Source organism: Physcomitrium patens, chromosome 16 (genome assembly GCF_059467195.1).
Source record: "Physcomitrium patens ecotype Gransden chromosome 16, ASM5946719v1, whole genome shotgun sequence".
Lineage (NCBI taxonomy): Eukaryota > Viridiplantae > Streptophyta > Bryopsida > Funariales > Funariaceae > Physcomitrium > Physcomitrium patens.
The window spans coordinates 5,589,798-5,614,927 of record NC_143425.1 but is presented as its reverse complement, the minus strand read 5'-3'; the positions used below and the strand labels follow the sequence as shown (position 1 = coordinate 5,614,927).

The 25,130-nt window shown below is 27.1% G+C and overlaps 1 pseudogene; it reads right to left on the bottom strand.

Moving 5' to 3' along the window:
• Nucleotides 1-4,958: 4,958 nt before the first annotated feature.
• LOC112293022 (26S proteasome regulatory subunit S10B homolog B-like) lies at nucleotides 4,959-25,078 on the bottom strand (annotated as a pseudogene).
• Nucleotides 25,079-25,130: the final 52 nt, after the last annotated feature.

Genomic DNA, 25,130 nt, shown 5'->3' with positions numbered 1-25,130 from the left:
GGATTGTTGTTGAATAGATGCAATTTAAAAAAAGTTTTCTACCATTCTTAATATTGTAATCATGTACATTGAATAAGCCAACAAAAAGAATATGTGGTATCTATCTAAATTATAAAAGAATTTAAAGAAATCAAAGAAGACATTTATTATTTGAAGGCCTTTTTATTTACTAAAGTTTCATCTAATGAAAACAAATATGAAGTTCAATAGAATTGTAGCTTAAAATTTTGTAAAGAAAGGAATTTGTTTTAAAATATAGACCTTTTGTTAGCATGGAAGTTGTTTTTGCAACATCACAATCTTTAGGAGCTACTTACTTCTAATAATAAATAAATCCTTATTATTATTATTATTTTTTATTTAGTCATAATTTGAAATATAAAAGATCATTTAAGTATCAATACAATAATAGTTTATATTCATTTACTAATTTCAAAAGATATTAATTTGTTTTGAAGTTTTGAAATTTAAAGACTTGAAATTATTTGAAAAATTAGTATTTGTAAGAATTTAAGTTTGGTATCTAAGTTATATCTTATTTTTATTTAGATTTTTTTTTTTAAGTTAATTATATTTTAAATACAAAATATGATTTATTTGTTAGATACCAATTTTGTACAGATACAAGGCATTAGCCATAGTGCAAAAGAAGTCAATTAAACATAATTCCTTCTCAAAAGAAAATCTCTAGTTAAGTACTAAAAATAAGTATTTTGAGTTTCATGATGTAGATATTTGGAAATTATTTTTCATTTCATAGAAATCATATTTTTATGCTTTTGGGTACGTTGCAAATACAAACATAAACTTTGTTATCTAATAGATGTTTGTATTCTATTTCTCTTGTACTTTGATAGGATGTATTTCACTCACTCTAAATTTTAATATAGTAAAAAAATTAGACTTATTATCTAAATATTCTTTTATAATTTACTAATATATTTATACAATAAAATTATTAATATATCTATAAAATCAAAGGTTTTTTTAAATGCATTAGTTAATTCTGTTTTAAATTAATTATTTCTTTAATTTTTATAATTTTAAAAAATATTTATTTAATTTCTTGTTAGATAGTAAATACTATGTATTATTTTTAGGAAGCCTTTTCAAACCATCAAAGAATATGTAATAGAAGGAAGAATAATATACTTAAGAATGAATAATCTTCTTACAAATTGTAATTGAATAGATCATTGGCATTTAGGTTTTATTGAAATTTTTATATCAACATAAAATTTCCAATTATTCATAAATTTTTGATAAATTTTGATAAAAAATAAATAGAAGTATTAGAAGAAATTTTGTTGAAGAGAGATCTAATAATAGAAATTATATACTTCGAACAAAGGCTAATGAGAGTATATAATCTATTTGTATTAGCTCCTTCTTTTATATGGTTATACTAAGGAATTGCATCCAAAATTAAATTATTTTTGCATCTAATTGTAATGCCTCTTTTTAGTTTTTTCTCTTCACATGTATTTATGTTTTTAAATTTAAAATTTTGAAGATATTAAATATTGGAGTTTGATTGGAAAATATTAATATAATTTCTAATATAAATGATTTTATTCAAAAAATTGATCTTCTAATGTTATAAGAGATTACATATGATTTTATAGAAAAAATTGATTGGATAATTGAAGGATTCAATTTAAAATCTAAAATATAATTTTACATCTAAAATAATTAATTAAATATTTTAGTAGTTATCTTAAAGAAGATCAATTTTCATTGTAAGAAAAATGGAGGAGGAGAGAAGAAAAGAGAGAGAGAGAGAGAGAGAGAAAGAAGAAGAAGAAGCAGGAAAAGATGCTATTATAATATAAGTATCAATGTAGATAGAATCATTTTTGGAGCATTTTATAGAAAACAAAGTTGGCTTTGGTCTAAGTCCATGTAATAGCTAAGAATCAAAATTTGAAAAAGATCTCAAAATTGTGAAGAATTAAATGTAACTTATTTATTTATATCAAATGAGTTTTAATTTATAATTTATTAAATAATTTTTTATAAATAGGTTGGATTGGTTTGAATTGTATCTATTTGGTTTAGAGAGGCTTACATTTGTAATTTAGAAAGCAAATATAATCAATTATTATAATAGTTTAAAGCTTAAATTAAAGATGCTTGATACTTCAAAGAAGTAAGAACATTATCTCTTTTCATGCTTTTCATGATTGAATAATTGGTATTAAAATGCTTGATATCTTAATATTATACTTTGTAGTGATGCATTGAATTGAGGAATAGATCTTTAATAACTATTATCTATTATATATATAAGTGCAATTGCATTAAATAGTTTTATAGAAGTTGTGCTTTAGATGTGAGTTATATTATAATGTTATAATATGGATATTGGATGAAAGAGAAAAATATGGAGTATAATATAAAAAATATTAATTAAAGAATATATAGAAAATCAATTTAAAAAATATGGATAAAAGATAGGAAGGTAGTAAAAATATTTAGTTTATATGCTGCCCCCCCCTCTTTTTTTTATAATGAATAACTTTTATTTACATTGTAGGACCATAAACAAGACAAAATAAAATGGATTAATATAAAAAAATATAGTAAGCATCTTTAGGTAGAAATAAGACTAGCTCATAGCAAAAATTATCTAAAAAAACTAGAGATTGATTTCCAAAGAAGATCGATTGAGAACCAAGACACAAACCAAATTCCAAGGCACAAAATTGCAGATCTAAGGCAATTTGGGGTATTATTGCTGATTAAAGAGTAAAGTTGATGAAAAAACTTCATCAAGTTTGTTTGAGTATCAATTTTAAATAATTTGAATAGATATTGACCTTGTAAGAACTTTGTAGAATTAGGATTGTTTTAGATGGTTTGAGATTTTATAAAATATAAAAGAGTTTGCATTTTGCAAAATTTTATGAACATTGTAGCAAATGAATAGGTGAAAATTTATATAGTAGTGAATTTATTTGTTTTAAATTTATCTTGTGAATTTAAAATTTATTAAATGACTAAATTAAAGATTATTAAAATTTAAATGGATTAGGATCTTGGAAGTTGGATTTTAAGGCTTAGTGAAAATTCTATGATCTTGAGATATTTGTGTGTTGGATTGAAATAATGTTTTGTGATCTGATAGTGGATTTAGTTTGAAAAATTTTAAAAACTTTTGAAGGCAAGTAAATAGTACAATAGAGAGCTATTATTGTTGGTAGCTTGATATCAAGATTAGAAAAAAACAAAAATGGCCAAAATCCAAGAAAATTAGAAGCTTGTCATTCCAAAATTTAAGTTTAATTCTCTTTAAAATTTGTGTGCTTGTTTTTAATTAGTAGATTAAAATATGTAATTTTTTTTGAAATAATATTAATAGTTTAATTAATAATTATTGAGGTTTTAAAATTATAATAGAATTTAATTAAGATTGATTAAGATCCACTTAGGATTTGATTAAGATATCTTTAGAATTTCATTAAGATTTTTTAGAGTTTACTTAGGATTTTTTAAAGATTTTTTAAAAAATATTTCTTTAAGTTTTTTATGATTTTTAAAATTTTGAATTAATTTCTTTAGGATTTATGTAGAATTTCTATAAATTTCTTTATGATTTTTTTGATATTTTTTTATGATTTTTAAAGGTTTTTTTTAGAATGTTTCTAATGATTTTTTAAAAACATCTTTAAGATTTCTTCAAAATTTGATTAAGATTTAATTAGAATTATTAAGGTTCAAATAGGATTTATTTTGGTTTTTATTAGGATTGGTAGGTTTTTTGTTAGTTGCAAAATACAAGTTTATCTTCCACAACCAAGTGCCATGTATATTCTCAACAAGACAACTTGTAATACAAAAACATCTTTTAATAATATTATATAGATATTTTGATCATAAGAATATAGTTTCATGTAATGATACTATAATTGTTACTACTTTAAGATTATAATTCTAATTATGATTAAGATTTTTTTGATAGAATTATTTCAAATACTTATAAAGAATAATTAGATAGATAATTTAGAAATCTTATTGAAATCATTATCAATTATGAATCCATCTTTTTGGAGATATATGTCATGGTTTAAGTAAAAACCATCCCATTTTTATTTGTTAAAGGCATAATAAAAAGTCTATGTTAAAATTTATAAATTTCTCATTTTCTACTAGTATGCATCTAAGTCTATAGTAATAATGTATTTTTGGTCTATCTTTGCATAATAAATTGGATTTCTTTGAGAAATTCTTCTTAATCTTTTAATAATAAAGAGATAGTGGTATTTTGTTTTGTTTTGTTTTGTTTTTTTTTTTATCTAATTTAGACTAAAAGTAGGAGTTGGTTTTATTTCTTATCTATATATATATATATATATATATATATTACTTAATAAAATTTTAATTAAATAATTATATAGTAGTATAAATAAGTTATTTTTATATTGATAAAAATGATAGAATTATTGATACTTGTAAATAATCAATGTGGTCTTAATAAGACCAAATTGGATATGTTTGATTTCTTTAATTAGCCTCTACTTTGAAGTAGAGATTTGGTAGTTGTTATTATTAATCATTCTATATTCATTAAACAAGTATTTGTACTTAGTATATTTACTATAAATAAGATCTACTTTAAAAAAGACTTATTAATACTATAATTTTTTTATTGTAGATAAGACAAGACATTCTTTGATACTATAAATGGTTTTCAAGATGTATTTATATTTTACAAGTATAAAATTTTAGTCAATTAAAATATCTATAATTATCTATATGAATTTATATACATCTATATAATACATTTAATTAGATTTATTATATTAATAAAATATTTCTAATCTCTTTTTAAATTAATAGCTATACAAAAACCTTGATATAATGTAATAAAATTTTAATTATGTTTTTTAAATAGGACTTCTAAACCATTGGCTATTTATTTATTTTACTACTCTAAATTTGATTTATGAATTCTTTAATATAACCTATATAGAAATTCTTGTATCAATTTGTTTCCTTAAAGTAATAAATAAGTAAAAATCTAGATTCTATTCTTAAAAAATGTACATGCTATAGGAAGTTTAAACAGGTTAAATAATTTTAGTTTCTTGACAATATCAGCCACATTTAATTCGATAAGATAATAGTTGTAAGCTAAAAATATACCAAAGGTGAAAAAAAAGTAATTTGTTGCTGTAATTTTGCAAATCAATTTATAAAAATACACCTCAAGGCCTTGTTTCTTCTAAAAAAATCATGTTATCACCTCAAGTATTGCATAATTATTCTATTTCTTCTTTAATAATGTCAACATCCATTTCAACAAAATAGTTTAACTTGTAGAAAAGCACACATTGCACAATTAATCTAAGAAATATCTCATGGAGAACATTGTTCTGCAAATTTATGCCATTGAGGTGATGATCTTTATTCTCCGTACACATGATAATACCCTTGGTCTACACTAAGTTGTTGCTCCATTGATGTGTGCTAGTAATTGTAATTGTAATTGAATCAGCATTCATTGTTTTGAAACATCGCATCTTCCCTTAAACTATTCCCACCCTTAAACCACATGCCTTCACTTATGCAATTCTTGTCACCCTTGATCTACTAATCAAAAAAAAAAAAATACCTTGAATATTTTAGCATTTACCTGAACTCTTCATTTCAAATATTCATCTTCCCTACTGTCTACTCTCGTGGTTGATTCCCTGTGGCCCAGCTGGTAGCTTGGAAGGGCCGCTTTGCAAGGGTCATTGTAAGTTTTTTGAAGCGGAATTTAGATGGGTTTTGAATCTGAAGGTGGATTAGTAACACTGCTGTCCTAGTCTACGAGGCATTGACCACTATGATGAATTGTGAGCCCACACCACAAGTGCATCAGTGATCGTGTTGCAGGGCTGGCGTCATTTGTTGACGAGTAACGGCTGTTTAACCCAATGCAATTTCGATTGTGGCCCCTGCAACAATTTTTGTGTTACACTTGCCAGGCATGAGTGAGCTTCGATATCCACAGTATGAGACAAGATGAATAGCGTTGCCGGAGACAATAGTGATCCAGAAAGTGTTTGAGATTCCCAATCGCAAAACCAGATGCTTGCACATCAAGCGCGAGATGTCCAGCGAGTCCCCGATCTTGCTGAGCTGCAACTTTCCTTAACGAGCTTTACGTCGAACCAGGGTATCATTCGTCTGCGATTGATTGCCACGCGCCTGTGTACTTGCGGGGAGAAATCGACAAAACGTCACAGATCCATTGCAGAAGCGAACTTCCAGCGCTTCATGCGGCAACGCCCACCAGAAATCTACAAGTCTTTTCTGGGGTCAAAACCTCGATTACGAATTAAGCAGATTTGATGGTCAATCCTTGTAGAAGTTTGTGTGAAAGGAAGTAAATGTTTTTAGAAAAACATCTCAACGCGCTTCACAATTGCCACTTGATCAATTTCACCATGCTTTGTGAAGCTTCTGCATAAATTCTGAGAACTTCAGCCCGTGACTGCTCATTTGGCAAAAGTATTTCGCAGTAAAACCCAATCTAAAGTAGTAAATCTGCTGGACTGATTCACCTTCTACACAATACCCTTTATTGATATAGAAAATATAAGGGTAATGTCAAATCTCACAATGACTAGAGGTCCCTTGCCAAGTTGATCGAAGCCATTGGGTTGATTTGAGAGCTCCATCGACATACGCTGGATTTCCCAGTCTGCGCTTGTACCATCGCTAAATCGTCGACCGATAACATCTTTCTCGTCCATGAAGACAATGCAAGGCTGCTCCAAGGCAACAGATGGATTTAGGCAGTTGTGAGATATTTCAAGATTTTCTCAGAGCACACAATGAACATGTTCCGATCAACCATAAAAAATTGTTTCCCAAACACTTTGATAGCTAATAAGATATATGCTGGTAAAGTACGAACTGTGCGTGCTCATCATGGAGAGAGGCACAGTTTCTAATTTAGCCATTTTCACTCCGCTATTTGAGAAAAAGTTTGCGAAGCACCGAATGTGACGTGGAGAATTGGAATGTGAATTTTGAGAGGGAGAACCGTACTTGAAGATCACGGGCATACCCACACATCTTCCGAGTCAACCTTGCCCTTTCTCCAATGTACTTGTCCATAATTGCACTTTAGACCACCTGTACATATTGATAATGTATATATTCTAACTGCCTAGCTAGATCTAGTTGACCTTCAAACACACGTTCCCAGGGACTTCGTGGAAAATGTTGTAGACTAGTGGATTCACCTGATTGAAGAACCCATCTCTTCAAAACCATCACTCCGATCACAAGTGTGAAAAACGGGACATTAAACTCAGATGCCGCCACAAATGAACATGTTCATGCCTCAACTGGTCCTACGCAAATTTGATCGGAGGTTCAGGTTGCATAGATGGCCTGCCTATTGGGTTCAGGGAATGTTTTATATCCAGGACATCCAGGTTAAGTGGGGACATTAACAGGAGGGAAGTTAACCTCTATTGGAAGAGCTCGGATGATAGTAAGCGTTGCCATGTTCAGAGCCACTCTGGTACCAGCGACCAGTTTCTCCTTGTCTACATTGTTGCGGTTGCCTACTTCGTAACGAGGACTGCTGCTTGTCTTCACTGTTGCTGCTCCATCACATCATCAAGCGTCTGCTAGATCAGCTTGATGGCAGGGGCAGGCAGATGACAATGTGTTAAATAAATCTTTTGTCCACTTTATTGAGTAATGCTAATAGCCTTAAGTACACAAGTAAACTACTTTTACATTACCTCGAAGAGCCAAGAGTCACTGGCTGTGACCCCCGACAATTGCGATCTGTCCATCTATCAAACGAGGAGTGTACTTGATGACGTCTATTAGTATGATGTCATTGAAGTGCTGAAGAGACGTGGAGTGTATATTCCAACACTCCTCGCTCCACAATTTCTTTTCTTTATCTTTGGAAATTTACTTGCGATGGATCGTCTTCAGCAGGAAATTGACGAGATGTCCATTTTAAGAATCTTACTTGATTGCTTTATTCAGTTTTTGCTGATATCGTTGGTGGATCTTGCGCTAATTATTCTTCAATGGGAGATGTGTTTGCTAGGGCTATGGTTGATTGTATTGGCTATCCACCGATTTGTCTCAAACGCATTTTCTATGATTATGGATTGTCACCTAGTTTATTGATGGACCAATCTATTGGTGCATCATCTAGTTTTTGAATGAGTCCAGAAACAGGACGTCTAGTGTCTAAGTCCCTACCGTAGTCGGCATCAACATAACTCACTAATGTGAGTTTATTTCTGTGTGGAAACAATATTCCAACGTTGTCTATCCCTCGAAGGTACCTCAAAACTCTTTTGGCAGCTATTAGGTGCTCTTCCTGTGGTTGTTGACAGTATCTACTTAGAGTGTTTACTGCGAAGTTATCAAGCCTTGATATTACAGCCACGTACAATAATCCTCCTATGAGCGACTGATAAGTGTGCTTATCAACTGGGTATTGATTCATGTCTGCTTGAAGACGGATGCTGGAGCTTTTAGGTGTGCGGATTGAGTTACAATGAGCCATCTGGCTCTTTCAAATATTGTCCTGTTTTGCCGTTCCGCGATCCCGTTCTGTTTAGGAGTATGTGGTTGAGATAATTGCCTCCCGATTCAGATTACAGAATTCTTGGAATTCACGAGACATGAATTCCCCCCCCACTTAGTCCCATTTCTGTTTCTACTAGTGCTTTAAAGTTTTGAATGTGGATAGTGTCTCGGATTTTGCTTGCATGAACAAGACCTAGGATCTTCTTGAGTAATCGTTTGAAACCAGCAGGTTGTTTCTAGATCCAAGCCACAAAGGAGTCGGCATTGGACCTACAGAGTCTGCTTGTAGGAGTTGTAGAATTCTCGAGGTTGGAGTGAGGGATTTCTTTGGGAACCTTTCACGGTGTTTATCTTCCAGCCAAACACTGTGCACATACGGTTTTGATCTGGTTGAGTATTATCATACTTGTTACTTTGTTGTGACGTGATAAATAGTTGAGGCTGTTATAGTTTAGATGCCCGAATCTTTGATGCCATAGTTTGATTAATTTTGAGTCGCTACTTGGTGTTGTGTTACTTGATACAAATTCAGTTGCTTGTTTGATTGTGTAAGGAGAATGTAGATCTTGTATAATCCATTTTTTTTTTTTTTTATCACTATGTCCAGCCAAGGTGAGTTTGTTCCTTTGATTCACAATCCAACATTGCTTGTTAGAGAAAGCTACTACTTTTTCATTTTTTGTTAGACATCCTATAGAAATCAGATTCTTTTTGAGGTTGAGCACGTAAAGAACCTCATTGAGCTTTATTTCTCCTTCTGTAGTACATAGAGTGACACTGCCAGTGCCTTCTATTATGTGTTTCTCGCCACTTGCTTTAATAACAGTTCCATGATTTTCTAATGTGTATGTATCTAGAAATCTTCTATTCCCTGTGACATGACGCGTTGCCCCTGAGTCTAAATACCAAGGTTGAATTTTGTCCGATTCTCTTGTAAACTTTGTGAGAGCTACGTTAATGTCTTCAACTGTGCTTGCTATGCCATGTCGTTTATTTGTGACAATATTTGCGTTGGTATCTTCTTTTTGTGTTGAAAAACTTATTTCGGCAGAGTCGTGCTGGGTGCTCTGGTGATCCGTAGTTGTAGCATCTGAAGCCTGTGCGTGGAGAGGTTCGAAATGTCTTCTGGTTTATTGCTTGTCTTGTGTTGTGATACTGGTTCGATTGATGTATGTTGTTAGTTTTGCGCCAATTGTGTGGATTGCCGCAATTCTGAGTGCGAACTGCTGTTTGATTGCGTGTGAGTTGTGGGGCAAGAGTTCCTTCTTCTCCTAGCCTGTTCCTGCGTAGTTCAAGTCCATGAGATTCGTTTAGTAATTTAGAGCTTATTGACGCAAAATTTGGTAGTTTGTCCAGAGTACTAAAGCTTTGGATTATCCCTTTGTTGCTTGGAGGAAGTTCGTCAAGAGTAAGTTGAACTAGCATTTTGTTGGCATTTATATCCTAGAGAGGACAAATTACTCTTCAACTCTCGAGCTATTTGTAAATATTCCTCAATTGAGCTCCCTTCGCTCATTTGCATATTATGTAATCTGGTAGAATTCTGTCAGATTATCAATTCTGATAGAAGGAGTATCTAAGATGAGTCGCCTGCTTCAAAAATACTTTTCAATGCTTGCCATGTGTCAGCTGGATTATCTGTCTCTATAAACTCATCCTTCACTACCATCACTATCAACGTTTGTGCCTTGAGTTTGTATATTTGAATTGCTCTGCTGTGAAGGTGAAGGTAGAAAAGTAAGTTGGTATCATTTTATTTTCTACCAATTTCTATAAATTCTCCCATAAATTCCATAAATTCTCCCTTGTTAATATAGTTCTTATTTTTAACTTCTATGTTGTAGTTTGCCCTTCCTTCTAACTTATTGCTTTGACTAATCATGATCGTAGAAGATTGGTCATACAACTAACACAATAGAAGAAGTAAACATGCAACTATGAACTTCAACTGAAGGGCTTCTCTAGTGCTATCTTCTACTCATTGTAATATTATACTAATGAGTATAGCAATGCTAATCTAGGAGTAAAGCTTACTAGCAACTCTTTGAGCTCTAATATTAAATAAATCTATTGTCTACTTTATTGAGTTATACTGATAGCCTTTAATATACAAGAAAACTACTTTTAAATTAGCTCAAAGAGTTAAAAGTCACTGGTTGTGATTTCTAACAATTGCAATCTATTCATCTATCAAACGAAGAGTATATTTGATGATATTGTCATATAATATAAATTCTTGCTTGAGAATGTATTAGGCACATAGTTGTCAAAGATAAATAAAAAATGAAACAACAAGATCCTACCAAGTCTATTAGAATCTTAAATAAATTCTAAGTAATCCTTAACATTTTTAATCAAATTTTAACCAATCCAAAAGAATTTTTTAAAAAATTACAAAAGAAACATATAAAGGTCATAAATTAATTTCAAAGAAAAATAATAAAGAAATCCTAAAAAAAATAAAAAATAAAATCCTTAAAGAAATAAAAATAATCTTAAAAAAAATACTAAAATAGATTTTTTAATAAAAGTAATAAAGAATCTTAAATAAATATTAAAAATAAAAATCTTAAATAAATCCTAAGTAAATCCTAAGTAAATCCTAAGTAAAGCCTAATCAAATCTTAATGTAGTCCTAATCAAATTATAATAAAACTCTAACAATCATAAATAAATCTTAACAAAATCTTAATTAAATTCTAATTAAATCTTAGATCAAACCTTAATAAAATCTTAATGAAATCCTAATCAAATCTTAACCAAATATTAATAAAAACCTAACCAAATCTCAATCAAATTCTAATGAAATCCTAAATAATTCTAAAAAAATATTAAATAAATATTAATCAATTACTATAGCTATTTTAAACTTCAATAAATATTGATTAAACTATTAATCTTAACTAAAATTTTATTCAAATTTTATTTTATATATAATTAACAAACATAAAAAATTTGAGAAGAATTGAATTCATTGATTGAAAGCAAAGCTCTCAAAACCTCTCACATGTTGGCTGCCATCCTTTTCCAACTTGAATGTTGATTTTTGAATGACAATTTCTTTTTGTTGAAATGTTCAATTGCTTCAAAATTTGATTAATTTGTAGATTTTTAATTCTAAATAGATCTCACTAATTTTTGCTTTAATCAAATTGGCAGATATTGCATGATTACAAAAACCCTCGTGGACCCTAAATTTTAATTATCTAAGATTATAACCTACAAAAATTCTCTCAATCTTCAATCTAACAACTTGATTGACATCAAATTTTTTACATACATTTAAAACAAGCACATGACAAACCAACAAATTTTACTTGTAAATATGCTATGACACATTTATAATCTTCAAGTTTATAAACTTCTTTTTATTTTTCAAAATCCAAATCCATTGAATACATTTCTTACTTTAAAAAGCCTTTAAAACCTCAATATACCTTCAAATCACATAAAATCAACTATCAAAAAATCTTCTCCTAAGTTTGCTCTCAAATCTTGCTTTTTGATCAACCAAAGCATCCTAGAGTCCTATTGCATGGTTTTGTGCTTTGGGATGTGATTTCAACCTTGGTGTACAACCAATCCTCTTTAGATATGAATTCTTCATATTTTGAGATGATTTTTTTTGCTTAAATTTATTCTTTACTTCTTACTAAAAATATTTATATTGAAAAGATTACGTTTGCAATACATAGCTTTAAGTAGTTTAAGCTCCCTAATATTCATATCTCTTCACATTCGTGATTCCAAACATGGTCTCATAATACAAATTAATTTCCTTGCATTTACAAGCCTAGATACACCTATTCATACCTTTAAAAACAGAATGTCGATTATGCATGCCTAAACATAAAGACTGCCACAAGGTATTGTGATGATGGCACCCTTGAGGGAAAGGAAATTTTAGTAAAATCTTTATCTGTTCAAGGAAGGACAAGTACTTGCATACTTCGTTCTATATATATACATATAAGTTTAAAGAACCAAGATTTTGCATGATAGACAGCTCGATTTACTCCCAAGCTGACGTTTCTAGTAGCTGTATAGGAAAACAGAAGAAAACCTATTGTAACAAGCACTAAAAGTACACATCCCTGTCGAGGGTAAATTTTGTAGTTTATTGTTAGCACGTACATCTTTCACTATCCAGTTCTTGAAGAACTTCATCAATGATTCGGCCGACGCTCTGGAGAGCTTTCAGGTCATCCTCAGTTTTTCGAAGCCCTTTTGAGGAGTTTTCATATTCTATCACGGTGATCACGAACCCTAATTAACATTCAGACTAGGACCTTTGCATCTTAATGTAGTTGTGAAAGCTGGGTATCCCTTCACCAACTGTATCTCAAGATGTACTGCGTAGATTCTATGTTCTTGACAAATAAACCAGACTGATAACAATGGAACTGCATGAAGAACAATTTCTGAGTGTTTGTATACGGGACACAGCAATTAATCTATACAAAGTAGGCTTTAGAGATGGAAAGTACAATGCAGAATGCTCAGCTACTGGCAACAACTAAAACACAACCACACTATCCCATGCTTGAAATAGCATGCACGCAAAATTTCATTGCAATACCTCCACGCACCTGGCCCTTCAGCATGCACAATGGTGCACGAAATGAATCTAAAATCAACGCTTGGATGGCGACGCAGAAATCAACAACACTTCTGATCGAGAGGACAAAGTTCTCACCATACCTCATGCGGCGACCGTCTGACATCGCAAGTCCACTTGAAGCCACCTTAACGGCACTGCAAGGTGAGTACCGTCTCCGTGTACTCATCAGACTCAGTGCCTTGGATTTCTCCAAGCAGCACATGCACTAGATTATACACTCAGATTGAGGAGGTTCTAGGGGAGTTCAATGCATCAATAAACCCGGGCTCAGTCGGAGATGATGCAACTCAAGTTCAACAACCTCCTAGCGCAACCTCTGCTATCGATCTAGTCGCCATTGTTCACCATTCCATGAGCACGTGTGACGACCTCACTGAAAACTCTTACTCCTGATCCACATTCGGCATTGCAAATAGACTGTCACTTACGCTGCGATTCTCCAACACTTCGAGCAACTGCACGATCTCGCTCAGGTAATCTAGGTGGAAGGCATCACGATGAAAAACGGGAACGAGTGTGAGAAAGAGTCTAGTAACAGCCAACGATAAACTCATCTTTGTGGGTGGTTTCGTAGCAAAAACTGAACGCAAAACGTTGGAACCCAGATCATGGATCAGAACTTTCATTAGGTCTGGACCGATCCTTGCACTAGCTCGACATAAATCACACTTACAGACGCATTTTGTGTGTGTAAGTGTGTGGTTTGTTTTGTGATTTAACTTGTGTGCAATTTATGGCAAGTATGTATGTAAAGAAACCCAGTTTTCTTGGAGCACCTTGTTTAGGTCTTAAAATGAAACAGTAATACTGATTTGCAAGTTTGTTAAGAGTGTAGCTTTTGATTCTGAAAGGTATTGTGAGTTGTGTGAGTCAATCATGGACTTGGCAAAAAAAATGTGAAGGCTTCGCATGAGTTTAGAGGTGGAAACTTTATTTGGGATTCCAGGTAGCAGTGTAAGAAGTAGCTTTTGGAATATGATTTTTGATGTTTCTTTTGTAGACTCTATTATTGTTAACCTTTTCAAGTCCTCATGAAATCTTATGTATTATTTTTAGATTGAACCTCAAAAATGAATCAATGCAAATATTAGTGGTTTTGGGATTGTAATTTAATAACGATGAACTGTGTGAGAGTGATTTTCTTATTTCTTTTAATAAAAAATAAAAAATAAAATCCCTTGAAATTATTAGTTGTTTTGCATCATTTTATATTTTTTGTTTGATTTCTGTTATGTTAATAACAAATTGAGCTATATATATATATATATATATATATATATCTACATATACATGTATAGATAATAAAAATTGTATATGTGTATATATAGTGAGAGGGATTTAAATTTTAAAGTTATTTTATCATGATTAATTGACATCAAAGTCATTTGCATTCACATTTTAAATGAAATCAAAATTATTGCGTTTTAAAGATTTTAATTAAATATGTTGTTGTTATTCAGTTTTATATAGCATTAATATCTAAATACTACATATACGATTTTGATTTTGTGTCCATATTTTTATAGTTTCTTCTCCATTTAGAATAGAAAAGCAACTAAAAGTTAATTTTCAAAGATATTCATTAAAACCTTTCAAAATCAAAGCATATTTTTTCAATAGATTTTTTTATAAATAATCTTTACTTTTGATAATATATATAATCTAATGTTTATTAAAAACAGTATTAACTTATATTTAATTTTATATGTATATATATTCTTTTCAATGATTTGTATGAAATAAAATAGAGTTTTTAGGATATATTTGTAAAAAAATTATAATGTGCAGATTATGTGAAGTGATTTGTTTGGCTAATTGTACTTTTGTAAATTTATCTCCTGAGATGTATTAATCCTTAAAATTTTATTAGTTCTTAGGATTAACAAGAGATTTGAGTAATTTAATTTTGATTAGGGAATTAATTTTCTCTTCATATATATATATATATATAAAAATATATTATTTTTACCATAAAAATATATCTTATTCAGATGTATAATTATAGCCAATTATTCTATGATTTTTGTCAAAATATATGAAATCATACATGTTTTTTTAGAATCTTATTTCAGAGAATGATTTATAATTTGGATTATTATTAATACTTTAACTTTAAAGTCTTACATGTATATTGTAACATATACTCTTATAGAAAATAAGAAAAAAATACATGTTTTTTTTAACAAGCCAAATATTATGTGTTCTTATTGTTTAGTTATATTTTATCATCTTGCAAGGCGTTATTTCACAAAATTTATGTATAATTTTTATAGACTTTTACTTATATATATATATATATATATATATATATACATAGAATCACTAATAATCAAAAAATTCTCTCAGTAAATATTTAATAATTTTTATTTTTATTTTTATTTCAAAAAAAAGAGTAGTGATTTTAGAATATATATTTTGAATTCTTAAAACTTTTACAATTTAGAATTAAAAGACATCAGACATATAAATATATAAACTTATATGGCTATTGTTACCACAAGCGTGAAATACCAATTAATATCTTTATTAGAGGTATTTATAAGAAATTTTAAATCACAGAAAGTTAAAGTGACTTGTATCAATAGTTTAGTGTAATTTTTTGTTTTAATTTTTACTGGTTTCACAATAAAGTTTTTAATGATTTCAGTATAATCTTATTTTTATAAGCCAAAAACATACACTAAATTATTATACAGTTAAAAATTAAAAATAATTCACTATTATCCTATATAATGTGGAATTCTAAACTATTAACATTATTGACTTTCCTAACTTAAGGAAAGACATAAAAGTCTATTTCTATGTAAGTTTAAAAAAATATATCACAATATTTAATTGACTTAATTATTTTTAGATATATTCATCTTACTATTCACTATCTACAATGATTTTATCACTTGCAATAATTATAAAAATAATTGACTTTTGAAATCATTTTTTTATATTAGTTGTCAAGATAAATAATATGATTAAGTCTTAGAATAGTTTTTAGAATCTTTGAAAAAAAGACATTATTTTAAAAAATATATATTTTAAGAAAGACTCAGGAATAAGTAGAAGACACATCCAAATAATATCATCCTTTTAATTATTAATAATACTTTGAAAAAATCCAAGAAAGATATGCAATAATGTAATCATTTTAATAACTATTGCAGTGGTGACTTTTTTAGGATTATAAATTTAAAATAGTGCTATTTTTATCTTAGAGTATTTTGAATTGTAATAAATACTGAATTGTGCTATCAATAGAATCTCTTTCATTGCTGCAATTGCATTGTAAACATCTTTAGGATTTATATATAAAGTTAAAAAATTTATACAATATGAATTTTAAAACAATTGAATAATAAATTATTACTAATAGAATATTATTTTTAAATAAGGTATATTTAAAATTTACTTATCCTAAACCAAAATTACATTATAATTAATTAAGAATATGATGATATTTAACCTGTAGATATAAGTAAAAATCAGGTAAAAATAAATAAACAATAAAATAATAAAAAGTTTTGGATTTGTTTACAAAAATGAATCATGTAAAATAACCGTAATTAATGTCTCTCTCTCTCTCTCTCTCTCTCTATCTATATATATATATATATATATATATGTATGTATATACTTGTATATGCAAAAATAATTAATAGAATACATGAAATTGATAATATTTATCTAAAACCCAGGTTGTTATTAAACATATGTAACATTAATATCAAATGGCTAAAAAAATAAAGTTATTTTAGATTTTTATTAGACTTATTTTATTGTATAAGCTAAATAAAGTGTATTTTGGTTTATATTTCAACATACTAAACAAGTATTTTTTTAAGGACAAGAAATTTGAATATGAGACAAAAATTATATTAATCACTATAAAAATAATATATATACATATATATTAAAAAATAAAATATTAATATAGATATTTCTTTATATATATATATATATATATATATATATATGCTTCTTACAGCATGTTAGAATATATCAAAAAATATTATTTTTATTATTTATATAATTAACATATACTATATATATACCATTATTTTTGGAAAAAATATATTTTTGAATATATTTTAAATTAATAAAAATAGATTTATTTAAAAAATAAATTTAAAAGAATATGTTGTAAATACCATTAAAAAGAAGATTTTCTGAATTTCATAAAACAATCATAAGAAAAATACTTCTTCATATAAAAAATATTTATTATATATGACATTTCATAATAGATTTTTGTAATGTAAAATTCTTTGGATTGTATTTCTAAGTATCATAGATTTTCTAAATTAAAAAATACTAATCTAATATATATTTTAAATCTCATAATTTTTGCCAAATTAATTTTGTTAGAATCAAAAATTATTAAATTAACTTAGAAATTATTTTAAATTTAAAAATAAATCATCAATTTTAATAAATTTTAAATCAATTATCGTTTTTGAAATAAATGCTATATTAACTTAGAAAAAAATAAAATATATTCATTCACATGTTGTCAAGGACATAAATCACAAAGAACCAAAGTATCAATATAATCTTATGCCACTAGAAAAAAATAGATGTTTATTGAAAGATGGTATAATATTAAAATTAGAATGGATATTCTCAAAGACAAGAAGACCATAGATTCTTGAAAGAAGACTAAGAATAAGAAAGGCCTTGATAAAATTAAAGAAGGCTTTATTCTTATCTCCATATATACATCTAACTAAGAGATTCATGGAAATGTTCAAAAGGACTTTCTTAACATGTCCAACTTTTGAGATACCAAATACATTATATCTCAGTTGAGGATTTAGGATTTAGGGTTTAAGGTTATCTACTTGAGGAAGAACATATTATTTTTGAAGATCTTAATTTCTATTATATTATCTTAAAGGTTGTGACAATTTCAATGTCTTGTTTGGTAACTCAACAAATTATAGCTCTTGAATTAATTCTACTAGTTGTTGATTTTTCATCTTCTGTGCCATAAATATATAAAAACTATAAATAAAGATAAAAGATAGAATGCAATCTTCAATGAATCTTGTTTCATTTATAGCAAAAAATTTCTAGACTCTTTATCTTGATTTTGATAGATGTCATTGATGAAAAATATCAATCTTCTTTGTTGTATATACAAGATTCTTAGATTGTTCTTATGTGCATCGACTAATATTATATTTTTACTGATAAAAAAAAGATATTTTAATCTATTTTTGCACTACTTTAAATCTAAGACTTTTTCAATTTCAAAATTTTTATTATTTTTTATTTTTATAAGAAAAAATAGTATTTATCTTCTTTTTAAATTATCTATTATTTCATGTGGCTCAAACAACGATATATGGAATGTTAAATAGATCTTTATAGATTTTGATAGGTGTAATCAATAAATAGTTGGATTTATGTATTTGAAAATAGAAAATAATCAAAGTTTATAATAATCCAACTTTTCATATGAGCAATTAATCTTTATATTATAAAAAAATAACCATACCTTATTGCCAACATAAAATTATAATAGGTCCTTCTACTAGGCATTTATATTGATTTGATTTGATTTTTTTTAACTCCTTTTAATTATACCTTCTTGTTGTATACATCTTTAATAAATAATTTTAAAATCTTTTGCTATAAGATTATTAACTTTTGAAAAGTCAAAAACATCAAGTTATAGATGATAATCACAATTAATAAAGAAAGATATTTATTCAATAGAATAATGTATTGCATTATTATAAGCAAATTTTGTCAATGGCAAAAAAAGTATGCAATTATCTTCATAGTAGTTGATGGTACATCTTAAATACTATTCTAAAACTTTATTCACATGTTATATTTGTCCATTAATTTGAGAATGAACAACCTTACCTAGTTTTATATCCACCTTCAATGATTTAAAAAGTATTCTCTAAAAACTACATACAAATTAAGCCTTTTTATTTAATATAATATTTCTTAGCAATCTTTAATTGCAATAAATTTTGATAAGAAAGTTTTTAGTAGTTTTTTAATTGTAATAGATTTTGTATATAATACAAAGTATACCATCTTGATGAAACAATCTATTATCACAAATATAAAATCGTAAAAACTTGATATTGAAAGATACATAATCAAATTTATAGAAAAAAAAGACTATGATTGTTTTGATATAGGTAGAAATTGAAGAAGTCTATAAGATTGATGATAAGAAGTTTTTAATTTAAAACAAATATTACATGTTTATACAAAATTTTTAACTACTTTCTACATTTGAAGCTACTAAAAATCTTTTGATATTAGTTCTAGGATCTTTTTGTATCCAAAATGCACTACAATTAGAAAATTGTAATAAGCTTGAAAAACAAGTAATTGTGCTTCATCTTTTAGAATATATAAGTATTTAAAAAAATAGAGGATATTTTTTAAATTAAAATTTAAAATATCATGTAATTTAAAAAGATAGATCATAATATCATAAATAAAACGATTTAAGAAAATATTATATAGAACTTCCTTAAAAAAGATTGAAGTAACAATTGATATAATTTCATAAGTCAAAGATGAAATTATTTTGGCTTCAAAAGTATTATTTGTTATTAATTAAAAATTAAATTTCTTTATTTTGATTCAATATTAGAATTTCTAAAAAGAGCGTATAATAAACCTTGTTGTTTTTCTAATTGATATGTAATTTTGCATTCAAATCTTGATAAAAACATGATCCAACAAGTTGGGAAACAATTCAAAATACATATTGGCATAAAATACTTGAAGTTCTTGTCATGTATACGAATAATCACCAACCTTGAAGTACCTTTTAGATTATGGTGCTATTTTAAAAAATAAATTTTTAATTGCGAAAAGTTTTTTCTCATAGATCTTATAATTGATCTTGCTTGCTAAACTTTTTTTGAATAAAAAGCTATTGAGTAAAGATTATTATCTATTTCTATTCATAACAATATTACATCTAAGACAAAGTCTAATTTATTTTTTTTTGTAAAAATGCCTTTAAAAAGTCGATGCAATATAAGATTGGTAAAAAAATAAAAGTTGATTTTGAAGCTTCAAATGTCCCTTCAATTTCTTTATTCCAATTAAGTTTTTCTTTAGAAGTCATATACATAAATAGAGTTGCAACTTGAGAAAATTTCTTGATAAAGATTCAATATTAATTGGAATTTTTTTAAAAATATTGAATATTTCTTCTTATTTTTTAAATCTTTCAATCTATGATAGTTTAAATTTTTTTAAGATCCATTATGTGGTCATTATTTAAAACGTTGTATCCTAAAAAAATAATTAAATTTTGAAGAATATATACTTCTCTATATTAGTATATAGTCTTATATCTCTAAATTTTTGTAACATATAGTAAAAATAAATTTTATAGTATCATGTATTTTTAGAGTAGATTAAATTGTTGTCTAGATAATAAATAACAAAATCATATGAAAACTCTGAAAAGACAATATTTATTAGATGTTGAAAAATAATTGATGTATTTGTGAGTCCAAAAAGTATAACATTATATTTAAAATACTCATACTTAGTTTGAAATGTTGTCTTCTATTTGTCTTCTTTTTTGATATGTATCAAATTATATGCTCTGTATAGTTTTATTTTTGTATAATTCTTTGCATAATTCAATTGATAAAAAATCTTAATTTTAAGGTAAAAGATATCTATTCTTAATAGTGATCTTATTGAATCCTTGATAATCCATATATATCCATAATGATCTATTTTTTTTCTTTATAAACAAGATAGAAGCTTGTATTGAAGGTTTCAAATGGCATATGAAGTTCTTAGCCATATTTTCATCAATGTATTCTTTGAATGTAGCTAACTTATTATGTGATGAGCTATAGATTGGTCCAAATGGTAGTTGAATTCCTTCTTGAAGATCAATTAAGCAATCATAAGGACAATACTCTTAAAAAATATCTAAATTTTTCTTCTCAAAAATGTCTTAATAATCTTAATATTGGCTTTGAATGCTACTTGGAGTCTTTTCACTAATATAAATATATGTAGTATAAATTTTAAAAAAGTGATCTTTCTTTTATAGCATGTATAAAAGCTTTTATACCTACTAATAAGAATTTGATTGTCTTGGAGTTATGAATTTTTATTTAAATAAAAAATAATTAGATTATATTTTAAAAAATATCAAAGTTATAAGAAATTTAGTCTATTTGAGGATTATACTTTTTTAGCCAAAATAAACCAAAACTAATTAGATTGAAAGAAGATTTGATAATATTATATATTATTAAGCTATTATAATAATTAATTTTTAAATCTAAAAGAATAGTTTTATAAATAAAATTTCTAAAAGACAAAAAATTACTATCTATGACTTCTACATATATTTACTTAATATTCTTAATAAAAAATATTTTTATTTTTTAACTAAATTTGTATGTATAAAACAAGTTAAAGCTCTTGAATTTAACAAAACAAAGGCTATGTAATTTTTTGGTCCTAAACAAACATCTATTATAAAATAAGGTGATTGATTTGAAGAAAAAAATATGATCTTTATTAGATGTTGTATAAAATTCTACTTACATTGTCTATATTCTAACTAAACAAATTTTTTTCTTTGACAACCATACTATTCATTTTGTGGTTATGTTGCTTTTTTGGACAATGTTGAGTAATGTATTAAGATTCTCTACAATATAAACTTAATATTTTTTTTTAACAATATCAAGTTTTTTCTTGCTTAGTGAGAGATTTGAAATATATTGTATCAATTTACATAGGTTCCAGCTTTAATGAATATGTTTTTGAAAACTTAGGAATTATTATCATGACTTAACTTCTTTTTCTCCATCCAAATCTTTGTTCTTGATATCTTTCAAAAAATCAATTATTACATGTAATGGATTGAGTTTGTTTTTAGTATCATCAATGTTAAATCTTTAATATTATCTTTTAATCTATATTAAAATTAATTGATAAGGTCTTAATCATTCAAATCTACATTATTAGCAAGGTTTTGGAATTCAACAATACATATAATAGTTGAATTTGATCATTAATATAAAAATAAAAATTTAATTTATACTATTTTTTTTCAATCATATTTTCTAGGTATGACTATAAACACTTCTAAGAATGAATTTAAATCATGTTAGAATCATGAATCCTTTCTTATCAAAGGTGAAAATTAAAAAAATAAAAAATAAAATAAAATAAATAGAGTGTTTATAAATCCAACTTCGATAAATCTATTAGAATATTGAAAAGGATGCAACCTTAAATAGAACTTGATTTGTTGTAGAAATCCTTTAGAATTTTAATTTTTAAAAATTCACAAGTCAAATTAAAAGAGCATAATCTATAACCTCTAATATTAAATAAAAATTTCATAATAAAGAATTGTTAGGTCTTTTTAAGAAAAAAAATCAATGTTAAAAAATAAAAAATATTAGTTTGAAGGTGAGTAGTCTACAACCTTCAAAACACAATAAAAGAATTGAACACAATAAAAAAATTGAGGTAATCTACTTACTTCTAGAATAAAACAAGAATAATGAATTAGTATTCTTATCAAACTATTATCTACTTACTTCTACTTATTATAAACATGTATGTTTGTGATACATATATATACTATTAATAGATATTTTATACTAAGATCTTAGAATATTTTAATTAAATTTTATAAATATTTAGCAATTAGATTATTCAAATTTTTTATACAGCTTGTTATTAGAAATATTAAATTAATAAATTCTTTAATTAATCTTATTAAAGACTTAATTAATATTTAGACTTATATTTAGAATATTTTATTATTACAAAATATACAATAAATATTTTAACTATAATTTCTTGTATATATATATATATATATAGTTATATATATCTTATTTGAAATCATAACTTGAAATTATAATTATTAGGCAAGAATAGTTTCTTTTAGAAGAAAAAAATTAAAATAATTTTGGTTTAAGTTTTTAATTTAAATATATATATTAATATATTTCATAATAAAATTTTAATGATCTCTATAATTGCATCATAATTTTGATTCTTAATAAATTCTAATACTTTATTATAATTTAGATATCTTTAAAAATAATTTAAATATTTTATTAGTCATAAATACGAATTTATTTCCATAATATTAATTATAATACTTTTTATATAATATCAGAAAAAAAATATTTTATTATATTATTACCAATTAGTTTTTTACTATACTTATAATAGTATTATTTTTATTTTATAATGTAAATAAATATTATATCATTATTGATATATTATATAGTATCAATAAAAAATTATTAACTTTTATGGTATATTATAAGTATATTATAAGTAAATTTTTTTGTTCACTTAATACTACTTAATTTTATTATTCATTCAAGATTAAATCAACATATTAAAATTTAATACAACTTATTATATTCTTATCAAAATTTTAATTTTAAATACTATTATTCATATATTTTTTAATGCATTAGGATATAAATTTGCTTATCTAGAGATATTTGACAAAATTAAAGCTATTAATTTTTATATATAAGATTAAAATCTAAAATCCTTGAAAAAAAATGAATACCTTAAGTACTTAAACATTATCCATAATCAAAAATAAATAAATAAATCAATATCATGGTTTATAATTATGTATATTCTAACAATTTATTTATAAATTAATATAATATTGAATTTATGAAAACTAATAGAAAAATATGATGTTAGTGATGAAAATCAAATCATATATTTTGGATCATGCATTATGTATTATTAAATTTAGTGCATAAATTTAAAGTACATAAAAATTTACTTATGTTACCATTAAGTCAATTAATTTAAAATTAGTCATAGTATATATCATATTGAATAAGAAGAATACAACAAAATTGATCCATCACTATTTTAAATCAAAAACCACAAAAACTCACACATGAACCATATTGGATGCAACCAAACCACATACTCAAACTAACAAACAAAAAATTTAAAAGTCCATTACGACAAAGAAAGAAGAAATCTACAACAACAACAACAAAAAAATGAGTTAACAATCTACTTTCAAACACTATTCTTCCAGTCTCAAAAACTTTTATGACATCTAAACAACAATCCATAAATTGATACAACCCAACAAAACATATCCTCAGTACAAAAAGGATTCTTTGTTAAGCCAAAACACTCGCCCCTATATTTGATGCAACCAAAATAATGGATGAAAAACAAATGATAAAACCACTTATTATGATCACAGTGAAAAAGAACTTGCCGTCCATTTACAAGGGCATGCATGCAAGTGGAATGAATAAAGCGGGTAATGGAGGAGGGACAAGGAGCCCCCTCCCTTCTGGGGCCATGATTGGAGGGGGGGAGGGGGTAATAGGGACAAACCTGCCTCCCTTCCCTTCATCCCAGTGGCCCTTCAGATATTTTCATTTGTGCCTGCCTTGCCTTAAATTAGGCTTTCATCAGAGGAATTCCAATTTGACCATTCTGGGGCACCAAGTGGGAACCAAACGGGGTGGGGGGATTCGCATGGTTCACCCTGGAAAAAGCAGCAGCAAAAGAAGAAGCAACATGAAGAAGAAGCCTGCGGTGCTACCAACCAACCAACCGCGCGGGAGGTGGGGGGCAGTAGGTGTTCTTTTTTAACTTTTTCGCAGGGAGGGAGAACTAGGCATAGTGCGGCGCTGTGCATGAAGAAGCAAGCAATGAAGCAAGGAAGGCAGGGCAGGGCAGGGCAGATCAGGTCAGACCAGACCCCGTTTGACTGCTTCCTCCCCGCGACGAGGTGGGCGTCGCTTGCTCGCGGTGGGTGGGTGGGTTGTCCACGGAGAAAGGCCCCCTTTCCAAATGTGAAAGAAGGAAGAAGGTAATCAAGGTGCCGCGGTGAAAGAGTGAGTGAGTGAGTGGGTCAGTCACCATTGCTGGTTGATTTTTGTAGCTAGCTAGCTAGCTCAACAATGCCACTGCTGCT